Below are 18,169 nucleotides of genomic sequence, written 5' to 3'. Positions count from 1 at the left end.
CTCAAAGGGGCGTAGTAATAACAAAAGATAAATGCAAAATTGAGTTTTGGCTATGTACAATATTACAGTATAGAAGGTTAAAAAAGTGTTTAAAGATCTCTAGGGACACATAAGGAAACCTGTTCAGGGTGAAAAGTCTTATTGAGAGACCTGCAAGGGAGTACTTAGGTTTTTTATTTCTGTACAGTGCTGTACAGAAATCTCCTAGAGGAGAAAGACAAAGAAACACAGTCAAATTCTGTACTCAGTTTAGGCCTGTGTGATGACCAAGGTCAGAGAACCTGTTCTGGATTTCCACAACCATAGGCAGGACAGAGTCTGATCGTGCATGCACAGGAGCTATTAAGGAGTAACTTCACTGAAATCAGTGCTCTTGGTTCTTGGCCTGATGGGAGATCTACCCACTGGAAATCAGTCACAGAATGTAAAGCAATTATGTGACTGTCCTCACTCTGCATCTGGTTCTTGTGCTAGCCATTGTATTACTTATTTAAGTTGACCATCATGCAAGATAAGAGTTTATGAATAAGATGACCAGTATGTCTTGGTCATAGACTTGTCTTATTCTATGGCTTGGTTACAGGAGTATCTATAAGGCTGAGTACACTTCCTTCACACTTCTTGTTGCAAGAACCATGAGCCAGACAAACCTTCTTTATTCCCAGTATCACTAGAAAATTAATGAAAAGCTGGAATGGCTTAGCATTACCATGGTGAAAAACTCATGGGGAAAAGCAGAATTCTTCATCAGTGACAATTACTCACATAGCCATAGGGTTTTAGTAATCTTCAACTTTAATTAACTCATGATTACACCCTCACTGTGACTCAGAAAGTAGCTTTAGCCTGACTTTATGGATGGGCAACTGAAACAAAAAGAGTTTAAATGACTGGAACAAAACCAACAAAATAAGGCATGAAGTGGGGCAACCAGTTGAACCCAGTGAGAAAAAAGCTTGGCTCTGAAAAAAAAAATGCAAAAACCAAATAAATAGGAAAAAAAAAAAAAAGTGTAAACAAAGGTAGTGTGGGAGAACAGAGAGACTGAAATTCAGAGCTTGCTCAAAAAATAATAAGAAATTCTTCGATAAATATGGAATTTGAAAGAACATTGCAAAGTTTGAGGAATATATTACGTATGTATTTGCAGATGGCTGGGCTTAGGGAGTAGATAGGTGTATTTCAGAAATCTAAACAGAAATCATATGAATGAGAAATAGCTACTTTTACACATGAGAAAGTTGTAAAGCAAGACTGCTCAACATATGGATGTTTGGGAACCAGCTAATATTACAGCATTGAAAGGAAGCTGGAGGTAATTTTTCATGACGGCACAGAGGGGAGCAAAGCAGAATTAATACGGGTGGAAAAGCTTTGCCAGCTGCTGGAGCAGGACAGTGGAGCTGCAGCCTGTATGTTCTGACTTGCCATGCAGATTTCAGAAGGCTTTGCATATATGTTCTGTGTGGTCCACTGAATTCAATAGGTTTTAATAGCAGAGCAGCTGCAGTCCATTTACACTACTCCTAATGGTAGGCATCCCTCAATGCACAATGAATTTCCTATCAGAATATTTTCCAACACCATATGACATTAATTCCAGATACTTTTCCGTACATTTACAATGTCAAATAAACTTCCAAGCTCTCCAAAAGCTAGAAATGCAAAAAACATTGTGCGCTGATCTACTGCAATATCCACTTCGCAATACTCTGCTGCCTCTCTTTTACCCACTCCCCATTTATCTATTTTCCCATACAGCAAATTTCTAACTGACGAAAACTATCAGTTTCATCTGCTTCAAATAGCAAGTATATAAAAATATATGTGTGTGAGAAACATATGTACTATATATAAAAAGATTAAGAGTGCAAAAATTTCCCAGTGCATAATTTATCTGTGTTCTGCACTTGCACCCCTATCTCAAGGAAATCCTTCAGAGACTAGGGCAAAAAGGGGCACCACTTCCTACATAAATTGATGCCAGGAGGCCTGCAAGTCTTTTGGGAGAGTACCTGAATCATAACTAATTTGCTTTCAGAGTTCAGGTCTTGAGCCAAAGGGGTTGAAATCTACTTGTTCCAAAAGCCACTCTTCAGCAGGAATTTCACAGACACTTCGTAGGGCCAACAAAAGATGGAAAGTTTGGGTCAATGAAGTGTTTAAACTTCTATAATTGATCTTACTGCAAACACTGGAAATTGCTTCAATACAAGTGATTGCATTAATAATGAAATCAAAATCTCAAGGGTTCCAGAATGCAGTGTCAAATGGAATCAAAGGAAATTTAACTCCGGTAACACCAGGAAACACAGATCTAAAAGATCCCTGAGGAAAGTAACTGGTGGTAAAAATAATATCAGATGGAAAGACAGCAAAAAGAAAAAAATAAATTACCAAGCATAAGACAGAAATGCAAACGCACCTTAAGCAGTAAGAAAAAATAGTTTGCTTCACTGAACATTTTTTCAACAGTGATTTCACTCATGTCATTAGTTCTCCCTCATACTGCTAGTCCCTTTCACATTGCTTATGTGAAAAGAAGTATAAATACTTGGAGAACTTGCCAAAAAAGGCTCAAACCAACTTTGAGTTTTAATTTCTGTACTGATGGTCCAGGTGTAATCCAATGGACTTCAGTGAGGACATTAAAATTAAAGCCTTGTCTTGCAAACACACACGGGGTAAATCAAAACAAACAAGTAGTCTTATTAACCTGAATGGTAATTATTAGAATGCTTTTCTGGTTTTAATTACTCCTGAGCAGTTTCCTCACAGGTTTATGACATTAACTAATGTCCTTTTAGATAGAGTCCAACAGGTTTGTGTTTCTGACCAAAAAGTTAAAATAATAATAAAAAACAAACAAACAAACAAAACCAAAAACCAGCAACAAAGTCCTAAATAGAAAGTTAGTCTGTCAGCAAGTATTAGTTAGCTGGAAGGACTAAGGAGACCTTAATCACTGCCATTGATCCATGTTTCCCTGTGCCCCATAAGAATCACCCACATTCTCGTCTTCACTATGGTTTCTTGACTCTGACTTCACAAAAGAAGAAAACTGGTGGCACAGCACCCAGGAAGTCTGCATTTAAAGATCTATGTCACTTTTCTGCCTTTGGTATAAGACCTGAGCCAGGGGCTTATCCTCATCATAGAAACTCCAAGTATTGTTTTTTACCCCATGTTGGAAGCTACCCACAAAACTAATCCAGCTAACAAAGCTTTTCAAACACATAGCAACAAAAGCCATTCTTCACATGTTTTGTAAAATCAGCTTTTTTTTCCCCTAATACTCAAATATCACTTAACCCTTCGCCACAGAAACCAATTAGATTGTGCTTCTCTTGGAAAACAATCACAGATCATGATTCCAATAATGGAAACGCATACTCTGTCGTGGTTGAAATGGACAAACGACATAGACTAAATTCTTAAGTACAAACAACAGTCTCCATTTATTGCCACAGTGCATTTTTATACATTTTTACCAATTCATGTGTTTCTTCACAATTGGTTACAAGTTACAGCAGTAACATCTCACTTTGCAATACTCTGCTGCCTCTCTCTTACCCATTCCCCATTTATCTATTTTCCCATACAGCAAATTTCTAACTGATGAAAACTATTGATTTCATCTGCTTCAAATGGCAAGTATATAAAAATATATGTGTGTGAGAGACATATATACCATATATGCTATCATCAATGTTACTTTTCTCTTCCCTTCTCTCTCATGGGTACATCCCTTCTTTCCCATGGGTACACCTTAACATCTCCAGATACTCCTTTACTCCCATCTCTCTCATGGGTAACCCGTAATATCTTCAATGCTGATCTCTGTTCCCATACCTTCAATCAGGGAATGCACGGACCCACCATAGTTTCCCACAATTCCCCCTTTTTGTATTTGTGCTAAAAAAATTGCCTTCATTGTCCACTGCAGGGCCCTTTGCAGCAGAGAAATCATGCACGGCAACATTAGTAACACAACCACAACAATCATCAGAACAATCAGTCTCATTTTCACTACTGATCACAACAATCCTGAAAGCCCCCAGCCACTAAACAATTTATGTAATGAATCCCATCAAAATCTTCATACCCATGTGCTTGAGCTAATAACAAAAAGTCTATTGCGGCTCTATTCTGCAGTGTAGCATGTCTTACAGAATCTACATCTAACAAGAGTCTACTTAAAGCCTTAGGAGTTCTGTTAGTTTGCTCAGCTAACCAGCATCCTAATTTTTCTAAAGTATTTAAAGCTTTAGCTGTGCCAACACCAGGTACAAGAGATCCTAAAACGCTTAATCCCGATCCCCAAAAATCTACATTATCATCACATTTTGACTCATATACATGCAAAAAGTGTTCTTCCTGTCTTGCTCTTCTGTGATCTATCATCATAGGTTCATTGGGTGTTAAGAGAATTAATCGTCCGAAACTACGTGGTCCTCCAACAGCATTAGGAGGAATTCCTGGCCAGGCTCTATCTCTGCAGATCAAGAATACACCATACGGGAGTTTTTGGGGTCACTGTCCCACAAGGGCAACCCCTTGGATCCTTCTGCGAGGCATTGCACCAATGTGTTTCATTTCTGTAGTCATCAAGGGTAACATTAACATTTTGCAGTTTTATCCATCCATGCTTTAGCATATTGTCCTGACACTTTTCACAAACCAGCTGGATACAAGCATCCATAGGCACAGATCACATCAATTCCAGTTCCTGTGGTTAAATATCTATTTCTGGGAGTGTTGGTATTATTACAGTTTGTTGCAATACCTTTGCACTGACCACTGTTTTGAAACAGTTGTGTGATGCTGCTGTAGTCATCCAGGGGGATGCCAACCAAGCATGTGTGGAATGGTTTTCCTGGAGACGCCATAGCTAGGCATATGGAGTCCTGGTCATGTTGGCTAAAGTAATCCACATGTTAGTCTTTGTCTGTGCAGGCATCCAAAACACAGCAGCTGCAGCAATCATTGTCAGGAAGATAACACAGGTTTCATATTTTGTGCCGGCAACCATTGTGGCCCTTGATCTGTGAAGAGACAAGTGTAGCCTCTCTCCCAGGTTAACAACTGATGTGGCCTTTTCCATTGACCATTAGCTAGTGATTTGACCATAACTAATGTAGGTTCTTTCTGAATTAGCATGTTTTTGGGTCATACTTGCAAAGTGTTTCATCACAGAATGAATTTGGTCTGCATCACTTAGATATAAGTGATTCACCACATACAATGCTTTTGACAATTGGTTTTGTGGTGTTTCCCCTACTTCTCCCCCTTTTTTTTTTTTTAAAAAAAATCAGAATCAGATGCGTGTGTTGGACCTTGACTACATACTCAGAATCACAAACCAAATTTAGAGGTTCCTCCTTAAAAAGCTCTAAGTAATGTAAAGCTGCGCCAAGTTCTGCTAATTGGGTTGAACCTTCAATAATTTTTACAGAATGATGCCAATTGTTATCTGCAGGCCAAACCTCTACATCTTTATGAGACTTCCCAGAACCATCAACAAAACTGTGCAAGTATGTAGGATCAGACCACATACAAGTACGGCCTGTGAGGTTGTCATAAATTTGTTCATCAAAGTCTCTAAGTCCCTTTTGGCTGTCCTATTTATTGGGTATTGTTTTCCCTTACCGGATCGAAGTCCTGTTTCAGTTCTATCAGTGTAGTGTTTGCTTTAATGAAACATAGGCTGTTAATACTAGTGGAAATACAGCATTCGAAATTTCCTTGGAGATTTCTCACTTGCAGCAAGCAGACCTGCACCATCCAAGCAGCTTCTTGTGGGACATGCAACTAAACAGAATTCTCAGAAAATGTTACTTGAGCTTACAATTTACTTAACAAATCTTGACCCAAGAGAGGTATAGGGCTTTCTGGCAAATACAAGAATTCATATGGTAAAACGTTGTTCCAAATTGGGCATTCCTTTGGTCTCAAAAAACAGCCTTCCTTTCATTCTCTCCCATGACCTCAAAAGCTAGCACGGTGAATTTACTACAAAGTCTCTTACAATTAGTTACCACAGAACAAGTCTATTAAAATTTTTTTTTTGTTTAATTTCCCATCTTCATTAGAACTATGGATCCACTGGCGATGCCTTTAAATTTCACCCTCAGGCTCCTTCATGCAGTATTTCAGTTCTCTAGCAGTAACATTGCTGTGGGGGAGGCGGGTGGGAATAAAACCTCCCTCTCGCCCCCATCTGGGATGGCAAGATCCCCAGCCCATCGTGAAAACAAATCAGTTCAAACTCCACATCAAACCAACCTGACTCCACTTCACACCCAAATCAGCACCACTCTGACCCAGAGAAGCACTGAGCACTCAGATCCCCCAAAGCTGACCCGTGTGAAAAGACTGATCTCAGCAAGGAGGTAAAATGATGAGCTCTTTCCCTAGATGTGCCACAACCTAGGAAACAAGACAGGAGCAAAAAGAAACATCACTGGCAACCCCTGATTCAAAGCAGAGAAGCAACACAGTGCCACAAGGATGGACAACAACACTTTAGGAAAAAAAAGACTGAGCGGGGGCAATAAAGCCCCCCTTTCTCCGCTGAGCAGTGGGCAACCAGGTTTTTCCATAATTTCTTTTCTTTCTCTTCTTGCTGCAGTTTAGACATAACCAAGGCCACACAGGTGGCGTAATCGCTGTTGCTAAGGAGGAATTGGCCCTGGCAGACTCCTTAATTACAATGAGCTAAATTTATCTTGCAGCTGGACACAGGTCTGAAATTTATATTCAAGTTGTACAGCACAAGCCTGGGATATTTTTTGGTTTTTTGTTTTCCCATTTCATTCCCACTATAATACACTTTATATGCAATTTCAATTAGCTCAGCAATAGCTACATTCCTTAGCTCCATTTACCTTTTACAATTTACAGATGTCAAAATATCAGCATATTAAACATCAATCCATTATTCCATTTTCCTTGATCCAAATCAGTTCATATTCTAGCAGCTTTTAAATACAACCTCATACAATACCAAGTTCACATCCATCATAGCATTTAGTGGTTTGTTTGTTTGTTTGTTTTTTAAAACGAATCAAAGTTTAACAAGTTAAATTATCTTTTGGTCTCAAAATTATATCACAATAAGAGCAAATTAACTTACAGTACCGTACTTCATCCATTTTTTTCTGAAGTTCTGCAGAACAACATTAACTGCAGTACAGCACTAAAACCCAGAATTCCACATCTAAGCCACAATTGAGTACAGTATTGTTTCAAGTTTTCTTTTATCAGAATATTTCCCCAAAAGTTACTCTAATGTGTAAGGATGCATCCTAAGAGGGAGCAAGGTGGTATTTTAGCAGCGGAACTGGTTCCCATTTTGTAATTATCTATTATCTCCCCAAACAAAATTATTTTGGTACCAAATATATATATATATGCAAACTAAAATACTGAGCTCAGATACGAAAACCAAATACCAAGTTCAAATATGCAGATGGATCACAGTTACACTAATTCAAGACAATATCTTGATTTTTGCATCGCATCTTTGTACCGATTACCGCTCAGCTGGGTGGAGGCACTGCTGGGTCTCCCTTACAAAACAGGTCAGTGTGCGCTGGAGCCCCATCGGCACCTGCCCCCTCGCTGCCATGGCAAGCTGGACTGGGCAAGGCTTTTATTAGTGTCTCATCTGGTGCGCTACGACTCTTTTCCCCAAAACAGGATTCTTTACCCAGTGTGCATACAAAAGAGCCAAGTTTAGTACACCAAGATGAGACACAGCCTGTCACGGAGTTGCACAAGTCTGAATGCTGGAATAAAGCTAGCATGCTAGAAAGAAAAATAACAGCTACTACACACAAAATTTTACCATCACATTCACACAGTAAAGAACAAAATTACTCATGATCTTCTGTATTATTACAAAACACACATTTTGAGTCCATGGATTCTCATTAACAGTCTGCAAACTCACCGTACCACATAACAGCCAAAAGACCTACTAAAACTGCAACATATTTAAACAGATACCCACAAAGAAAACAGGCTAGCAAGGAAGACATCTATGATTGCTGTGTTATACTTAAAGATACTTCAAGGTTCTATTCTCCGGCCAGTTTTCCCAATCATTTAACTTATACAGTAGCCACCACTGATTGAAATATTTCACAAGATTGTCTGTCCTCATATTTTCAAGTGCTTTCCTATGTTCTAAAACACCTCCCAATACCGATTTCTTAGGAACACAACTGAAAAAGTCATTCCCGACACCATCTTGTAAGCAAAAACCATGAGAAGAAGGAGGGAAGTGGGGGAAGCACAGGGCTGCTTGCAGCATGAGTGGGAAAAGTGGGGAGAAGGTTTACAGCACACTCACACAATCAATACCACAAAAAAGCCTGTAACAACAACCAGTAAAACAATTAACTCACATTCCTGACAAGCTGCTTGATTTTCAGAGAGGCAATACACAGAAGCACGTAATATGTACTGTAAAACTCGCAGATAACATGTTGATAGCAAACATTAGCATTCTCTACTGCTAATTTCAACATTTAGTGCTTCCTCAGCTTCTAAGTTTTCAATATGCTTATTGATGGCCTCTTGAAGATGGTCAATAAATTGCATGTGATTCTTATTAGGACCCTGATTAATAGTTGTAAATGATGTGGCTGCTTTGTCGGTTTCAGGCGGCTTTATCATAGCTTGATATGCAAGGTCTACTGACTGCCTCAGGATTTCAGAAACTAATTGTGCCTGTAATTATGGTGTGCCAATTAGTGTCTCTTCCAAGAGCTGGGGGATACCTGCCCCTTTCAACGAATCCCCATCGTTCTGTCCTAAATGATCTATAGCTGTTACACTGTGTAGGTCTAATTTTGCTTGAGTCTTTCATCGTTTTTATCTGACCTTGGGGCAACACGTACACGTACTCCTTTTTCTTTTAACTTTTCAAGAAAGTGCTGCAGATCCTCATCCTCATCCAAGTAATCAGATAAGGCGGACTTGAACGGTGCTGGAGAATCATTAGTAACAGAGGGATTTGGAACGGTGCACATTTTTGGGTTTTTTTTGTTGTTGTTTTTCCAAATCTAGTCCAGGGAAGCCACCCCTCACTCCCTCACACCCCCTACACACCCCGCTGTCTCTGTCTGTTCCCATTGCTCTTTTAATCCTCTCAAAGTCTCTAGCAATAAGTGCCATGTTGTTAACAGTTCAGTTGTTTCTTTGGATCTTTCAGTAGTGCTTTGCCCCATACTAACATCCTTCATAAAGTCAGTTCCAGAACGCTAATACTCTGCTTCTTCACAAGCAACTTCCATTTAGATAATATAACACCCTCTTCTTTAGATATGTTCCCCCATCCCATTCCTGGTAACTCACCAACTCTTGGCGTGGTGTCTTTTCAAGGATCCGGATCTTTGGCAGCTCCCCCCTGCTGCTCTATCAGCTGTACTGGGCTCCATCTCCACAGTTCGTCTTCGGCTGTCACAGCTTCACTGCTGTCTCTTCTTCATGCGGCATCCTTCTTCATGCAGGATCATGTTGGGGTCACCATATGTCGTGGTTGAGACGGACAAACGACATAGACCGAGTTCTTAAGTACAAACAACAGTCTCCATTTATTATCACAAGTGCATTTTTATACAGTTTTACCAATTCATGTGTTTTTTTACTATTGGTTACAAGTTACAGCACTAACTTATCATTGGCTAATTTTGCTATCATTAATGTTACTCTTCTACTCCCTTCTCTCTCACGGGTACACCTTAACATCTCCAGATACTCCTTTACTCTCATCTTTCTCAGGGGTAAACCTTAACATCTTCAAGGGTGATCTCTGTTCCCATACCTTCTGTCAGGGAATGCATGGACCCACCGTAGTTTCCCGCATTACTCTTGCAAACAAAATACAGTCTTCCTCTCTGACACGCCTACACAGTTGCAATTGGCAGAATTGTACAGGCATATTGCTCTGAGATGAGCTATCCAAGAACTGAAGGTTATTGGGTAACTACTAGGCATTCAGGCAAGTGGGTCGTGAAGACAGTAATTTTAATCTCATGTAGCCTGAAATGTGCTAAAGTTGAATATTCTTTTTTCTAAATAGAGACTTTTATGTTTTGAAAGTGGAGCTGAGGTATAAAATACTCTAAATCACATTCTCAATTTCATTCCTTGAATCCTCCTCAAGTTTTTCTGTGCTGCATTGTGTAAATGAAAGTAGAATGCAGTTTGTTGCTTTGAACTCACTCATATCCCAGTCTCATGGCTTGCTTTGCTGCACCTCGTAATTTTTATCTTGGATGCAGAATCTAGATCGTTACTGATTAAGGTGGTGCCATAATATGAAATATAATTTCAAAATAACAGCTTTGGGGGACTTCATGAACTGATAAGAATATAAAAATAGACAGTGAGATGACCTCAGGGATTTGCAGAAATATATTCAAAACACTTGACAGTTTAAAGCTGTAGTATGTTTTTGAAAGTCACTTATCAAGTTTGAATTTCACACCTGGATTCTGATGTTCAAATAAAGACTTTTTATAATTATTAATCATCTCAGAGAAAAATTAGTATCTGGAAGACACGTAATCTTGTTACTTTGGGATTTTAACTTTATCTTTGAGTAAGTATACATATGAAACATCTATTTACTTCGAAGTAGAATTCTTGCTTTCTAGAAAGATATTAAATATTGTTTCTAAAAATCTGATCCAATAAATCATCTTTGAGACTGTAACTGAGGTTATCTGAATCACTCTTGAAGACATTAGGCAGTACTGACCTTAGTGCGAGCCCCTGGTGTACACCACTAGTAGTGCCTGGTCTGCAGCTAGGCATTGTGCTGCAGATCACCAGCCTTCAAGCCTGGCAGTGCAATGCAATGGCTATCAGTTTCTTACACATTCGTATATGCACAGGGTGTTCATATCTATAAATTAAACCTATGTTAATGTAATATAGTCTAGGAAATACTAAGTGGAGTTGGAAATCATGTGTGTATTTTGGAATATTTTGAATATCCTTTCAACCTCAAAATTCTTATTGTCAATTGGAATCACTCAGTCAGTGCTCTCCTTTTGTGAAAATGTACTAGGAACTCTTAGTATAGTTGCAAGTCTGCCCACTCCATCTTAGTCACACATCCATTGGAGCAAAGCCAATTTTTTGGTGTTGAATGTGAATTTCAGATAAATTTATACATATTAAGTCCTGGTTAAAAATACACACATTTCTTCACCCTCTCCACACCTAAATATCCCAAAACAACTGAACACAACTGAAAACAGTCATTTCTGACACCATCTTGTAAGCAAAGACCAAAAATACTGTTAATCATAGTGGGACAGAGCCTCAAGACGTCATCCAATACAACCCTCTGCACACAGGCAGGATCAAACTTATGTGGAACTAACCGAGGACTCTGACCTTCACTTTATCTTGCTTTAGTTTCATTGTGAAGCTATGGACAAATCTTTTTATCGCCTTTCTTTGAATTTCCTGCTTGTGAATGAGATAAAAGTATTGGAAGTAGTATCTGAACAGTGCTCTGAAATATAGCATTAAATATTACTTCCCCATCTTAGTTATGAACTATAACCATGTTTTTAATCTCACATATTGGAGGGATTCAATATAAACAGAATATAACACATGGGAAGAGTCCAGCTATTTTCTGTCAGATCATAGATAATAGTTCTCATGACATGATACACAAATGCATTTCTAAGATTACAGAGAAAGATACAGATTTTCCACATACTTCAGGAGTATCTTTATTTGCAGTAGCTGAAAATTATTTTGACAGCTTTATGCAATCATTAATGAGCAAGTTTGAGCAACTACTTAAAGACATTTATTGAAATTAACAGCAGAATGACCTATGCAAGTTTGGTTCAAAAAGCAATTCAGTATTGGGATATTTGAAATATGGCCTACAAGGTGACAAATACATTGCATTGGGACCAAACTCTTCACAGATGCAACTGTGTGCTTCTGAAGCCAATAAGAGCTTTACAGACAGGAAAAACAGAAGCAAATGAGACTTCTTCAAGAACAGAGGACCTTAAGATGCAGAAAGGAAATATTCACAGTGAACTTGCACAGCATTAAAAGCTTCCTAGGATCCCTTTATTTTAACTACATTCACACCTCAACAATCCAAACCTGTTTGCGTTTTTCATTTTTACATGTTTAAAACCAAAATCAGACTACCAAATCAGCAAAGGTATTATATAAACAACAAGAAATTGCTCAAACAGATAAATGACTTAACAATGCCCAGGCACACTCAAATCTAAGGGCAAATTACAAGAATAAAGGAGTAGACATGCATGTAGAACAAGCCCCTACCCAGGGGTTAGACTGTTTGCAAGCCCCACTACGGGGTCCAACTGGTGGGACCAAGCTGTGTGAGAAAAGGCCTCAGTAGGGGCCTCACCACTTTGCTCAGGAGCTGCATTTAAGCCCAGTCCTCACCCAGGGCCTTCCTGAGCTAGAGTGCAGCCAGGCCTGTGCCTGGTCTTGCTAGTCCAGAACCTGACCCACCGGCTCAACTTCCTGGCTGGGTCATATGTAAAGCCTTCTTTCAAGTGATTTAGCTGTTCCCTCTGAACCACAAAATACCCTCAGCTCCATCCAGGTAACGGTGCTCAGGATCTCAGGGTCAGGTTCTAGGGGGTTTTAATTTTTTTCTGTTGCTGTAAACCTAGTCACAGACACACTTCTGGTCTTCTAGCAAAGAGAAACTATTTAATGTTGGATATCTGAATATCCATTTCAGTTTGCCTGTAAGAATTCCAAAAGGGTTTTATCTGATTGATCAATTGATTGTATTTAAATCAGTCTATGCAAAATAGAAGCTTTTTTCTTCTGTTGTTAACTAAAGCAGCTGCAGTTGTGGGAGACCCTTAACTGCAATAAGAAGTGTGTGGGTCTGCATGCAGCATGTGACACAGAACTGTGTTGTACAGAACATCTCAGCATCTAGTAAATGCAGACAGGGTGCAGTGGCAAGACAGGATGGGTGAGTGCATGACTGAGCCACTAGACACCCCACAACTGGGGAAGGCTGGACAACTCAAGGTAAACATGTTGCTGCCTCCCACCGCTTCCCATCTGGCCACTTGTGTCCATGAGCCAAAATGTCACATAAAACAAATCTGAAGCCATTTTACTCTGCATGCAAAGTATCTGCATTTGGAGGCCAGTTTCCCTATCTTGTCATTCTGTCTGGATGTACAATCCTGGAACTCTCTGCTCAACATTTAGCGCTTCATCCTCCATGTAAAATAATCGTTATCTTAACATAGGACACAGCTACTTAACTACTGTTACTGAAATCTACACAGAAATGTACCCGGTCTGAATTTTGCCCCAGATTTGCTTCAATAATGGTCTGAAGTCCACCAGCAAGAAGTACTCTGCTGGCTCTAGCTCTACTTGACCAGTCAAGCCCTTTGGCAATTCAGCAGCACCTTACAGCCACCCTTAACAAAACCAGAAGGAAGACAGTACCTCATCCAGGAATGCAGGAGACACGTTTGGAAATGTAGCAAGCTCAACATAAAATGTGCCAGTGGTCCTAAGCAGCCTCCACTTGTAGTTCGTCCAGTTATTTTGTTTCAGTTACAGAAAACTGATCTTTAATATAGTGAATACTGGGAAAACTCTGTATTAGTAGTTCAGTTGTAGATGGTGATTTTCAGTCATCTCCCAAGTAAGATTAAATAATGAGTGGACAGATGAAAAAAAGTGCTGGTAAGCATGAAGGGGGACTTCAAAATGAAGAAATACCACTTCTTTGCCCACAAGACCGTGAAACATGCTCCTACACATAATTAACTGGAGGTTTTATTAGATTTTGTTGGAGAAACTAACCAAAAGGAATGCACGAAATGTCATTTGGCATTCACTTCATAGACATGTCCAAACCAAAAATAAAAATCATAAATGCATGTATTTTGCTCCATAATGGTTAAACCAAGAGAGGAAAATCGGGTAAAATAACCAAGAATAAAAGGCGCCTTTTTTTAAGAAAAAAAAAAAAAAAAAAGACATATTTAGGGTTTCATACCTCAGTGGCTTGGACCTCTCTGCCACTCACTACAATCAGTGGGAAACTGAAATGCTCCAACAGTGATAGCAATGAGTCCTTGCCAGGGATATGTCTCAAACTTTCTACATTACCCTTCAGCAGAGCAAGTGCTGTACGGTCACATGCAGCCTGGCTATTCTGTGGGCCCTGCTGACACTAATGCAAAGGACGTTTTTATCTTTGAACTGCTGCAGGATAAGGTTCAGTAAGGCATTTCCAGTCTTATCTTGTGAGCTGCAGCGCACACCCTGGCAAGTGTTAAGCATCCTCAGCTCCCGTTAATCTCAACAGGCTTTGAGGATACAAATTAGGGAGGTTTTGCTCAATTCCACTCTCATGCTGAATTTCTATTGAAGTCCATTGAATTTCTGTATGGAGCGATGGCCCTCCACCCCTGACTACTGTTTGCAGTAAAAGGAGCTGCATCTAAAAGTTTAATGCATTTTAAATAAGCCTTAATCTTAGTACAAAAGGCTAAAGACATAGATGACTAGGCCTTCTGGCTAAACCTATATTTTATTATCAGGCGTAAGAGATTTTAAATAAATAAAATTTAATAGTGGCAGGCTTTGCTGCTATTTATTTCTGCAATATATCAGAAACATTGACTTTCCTTATTCCTTTCTTTCATTTTTAAAGCTAGAATTGCTTTCTGGCTTGGGTAAAACTCCATATAAGAAATGAAACGTGCAGATTAGGCTATTATCAGTGCTGTTACTGTATGATTTTCATTTGGATAATAACCTTCACTGGGAGACCTCATAGCACATTACAAAAACTGCCAAGAGAACCTTCTGGCATTTTTTGGAGACCACTAGAAGCGCATCACCCCTCATGGGATGACAGTCCTCTGATAAAACAATTCCAAATGTCCTGGAAGAAAGTGTGACTGGATTCAAGGACTCCTGTCTAGTTTCTCTCCTGGAAGAGAATTCACAGGCCAGTAAACAGGGCCATTTTAATGGATTTGCTGACCTTTGCAAAAACTCTTGTCACAGAAACTGGAGGGTGGTAAAGCCTATTTGGCAACCCAATCCAAGCTAACTGAATTCTATTTTTATTGTTTTCTGTACAAGAGACAGGCCACATTAAGACTAGCAGGAAATTATGTGGGAGATACCTCTCACAGGTGTCAAATTTCTTTTGAATTTGACTAGTGAAAGCAGATTTTGCAGCATAATCTGCAGCTGGTATGAACTGCTTCGAATAAAACCCATTTATGATTTTGGCATTGATGCTGCCTTTGTAACTCCCAAGCATTTATTCTGCTTTAGTGGAAGAGCTTGGAAGCTCGGGACACCGCTTTGGGGAACTACAGTTTCACACTCAGGCTCTAGAAGACCTGCAAGTTGAAAGGCAATCAAAAGCAATATCTGTGAATTTAAGCATGTCCATTAAGAGGTATCTAATGTGTTTTACCTGCTTCCAATATCTGGGTATTAAAAAAAAAAAAAAAATATATATATATATAAAAATATAAATAAAAGGTATGAAAACATAGCGAGACCACAGGACAGTAAATGATTTCATACAGATGAGATAGTTTCCTTTGGTCTCAAGTCAGGACTGAGTCTCTGGACTTTGTGAGAGTGTTTGAGTTATGTACACCTAACGTTCTCCTACGTCAATGTCCTTAGATGACCTGCATGAAAGTCAGGTTTTTGAAACACTGCTGGGAATTAGGCACCTGAGTCAGTTAATCCAGAGAATGGAGGTGATATCCCTGATATCCCAATGTCAAGCATGAAGCCACTCTGATGGAGTGCTTCTCAAAGTAAGGTGTTCCACAGTATAAGCAGGATCACAACTGTCAGCATCAAAATATTTCAAAGTCTATATGCTTCTTTCCCCTCAAGAGATCTCATTGCCATTTTCAACTAATGGAAAACCTTTTGGCTAATGCTCATTTGGGCAACAGCAGACTTAGCACTGTACTCAGAAACTAGAGGGTGTGACATGGAGCTGACACTCTCTTGGGTGTGACTTGGAGCTGACACTTGGCTAGAGAAGTTTCCTTGGTTAACTACTACTGAAACACACTTCATGTGTCTACGCAAGCTCTGCAACATGACAGCTTCACAAAGAAAAAGCTGGTCGGCTGTGGAGGGGTCTTGATAGATAAAGATCTGTTGCTAAATTAGTCAGGCTCAAAGGAATCTCAAGGCCGCTTCGGGAGGCTGAGGGCAAAGTCTGCTGTGAGAAAGAGGGGCGTTCCACAATCACCGGGGTCCTGGCATGGCGTGAATCATCGAACGTATCATCAGTGAGACTCCAGAGCACGGACAGCCCACGATACTCATTTAGCAAATCCATGCTTGGAGCGTGGACGCGTGATTAGAATATAGTTACATATATAAGGAGACTTGTTTCTGTAATAAATGGCTTAGCGTGATTCACATTGAATCAACTGGGTTTGCTGAGTCCTTATCTTGCTCCTACAGTCGGCTAAAAGGCTATGTGGCAAGAAACAAAAATAGTCTCTGTCAAGGTGGAGGAAAAAAGGGAAAAGGAACAGGAAGGAAGCATGTCAAATGCATGCGCACTCTCCATGTCCACCTACTGCAAGACTGGATGCGGTGGCAGTTGCTTCTGACTCACTTTCTGCCCCAGCAGCATGTGAGGCAGGGACTGGACAAGCTGTATTGCGAGTCTTGTGGAAGATTGTATGCCAGGAGTCAGGGAACTTGAACAGACCATGTCTGTTCTATTGGGGCTTACATTTTGGGCCAGAGAAGCCCATATGTTACGAACGTAATCTCTAATATTTACTATCTTTGGGAAAGGTAACGTGTATGTGGATCAAGGGGTGGAATGTACTGATCCTGACCAGGACACCACTGTACATTGAGAAGTCAGAGACCCACATCACAGCTGCCCTGAGCAGGTGCAGGACTCTGCTGTGCTGCGTGTCCAGCGTGGCCTTCAGGCCTGTGTTATGCTGCACGGGTCTAATGGCAAAAGGGCATTGTAACTGAGGAGCCTGCAGGCAGCTCCCACTCGCTACCGGCAATTACACTACTTGTGTGGCCTTGCCATAGTATAGTAGCTCAACCAACCAGAAAGGAGGAACTTCTTTCTACATATGGGATCTGTGTGGTGTGCTATAGGAAATGGGTCTCTTTAGCTTGGAGAAGAGGAGACTGAGGGGTGACCTCATTAATGTTTATTAATGTGTAAAGGGTGAGTGTCACGAGGATGGAGCCAGGCTCTTCTCGGTGACAACCAATGATAGGACAAGGGGCAATGGGTACAAACTGGAACACAAGATGTTCCACTCAAATATGAGAAGAAACTTCTTCTCAGTGAGGGTGACAGAACACTGGAACAGGCTGCCCAGGGAGGTTGTGGAGTCTCCTATTCTGGAGACATTGAAAACCTGCCAGGACACATTCCTGTGTAACCTCATCTAAGTGTTCCTGCTCCGGCAGGGGGATTGGACTGGATGACCTTTCGAGGTCCCTTCCAATCCCTAACATTCTGTGATTCTGTGAAAATCCATCTGGGGTCCATTTAATGCTGCATGAATGCAGCACTGTCTGAAGAGACACAAGATTTATTTGCTATCTACATTTCTTTTTCTGTTCTACTAACTATTTTATTAAGCCATTTGCTGCCCAGCATTTCTTACTGAGATCCCGGCCCCGCACCACTTCTCTCTGCCATCTCTCCCTGCACTCCCTGGTACAGAAGGTGGGCACCCCACTCTCACCCTCCACTACCAGGTAAATGCTCAGCCGTGCAACTCTTCCAAGACAAACTTACTGTGATGGGGGAAACCCACACTAAAATGCCCACAACAAATGCCCTGTCTTCCCTTAATCTGGTCAGCATGTAAGTCCACTAAAACTCTTCTTTTTCTGTTTCCAAGTAAAACTAGCAATGGTCAAAATTATTACTTGGTTTACTGCACAGACTTTTGCCTCTCCATTCAGCTTTTATTTCTCTAGCCTGAGTGAACAATAAATTATAAAGAGTTCCTAACTATTCAGATGTATAGCCGTCTTACTTATTTATAAGACATCAGAAAATATTACTAAACAGATTTAAGATTCAGTGATTTCATAGACCAATTCAGCAGGTTTTGGG

This window comes from Streptopelia decaocto, assembly GCF_964273445.1.
Source record: "Streptopelia decaocto genome assembly, chromosome: Z".
Classification (NCBI taxonomy): Eukaryota; Metazoa; Chordata; class Aves; order Columbiformes; family Columbidae; genus Streptopelia; species Streptopelia decaocto.
The sequence above is the reverse complement of the archived record's forward strand: the minus strand, read 5'-3'. Positions refer to the sequence as shown.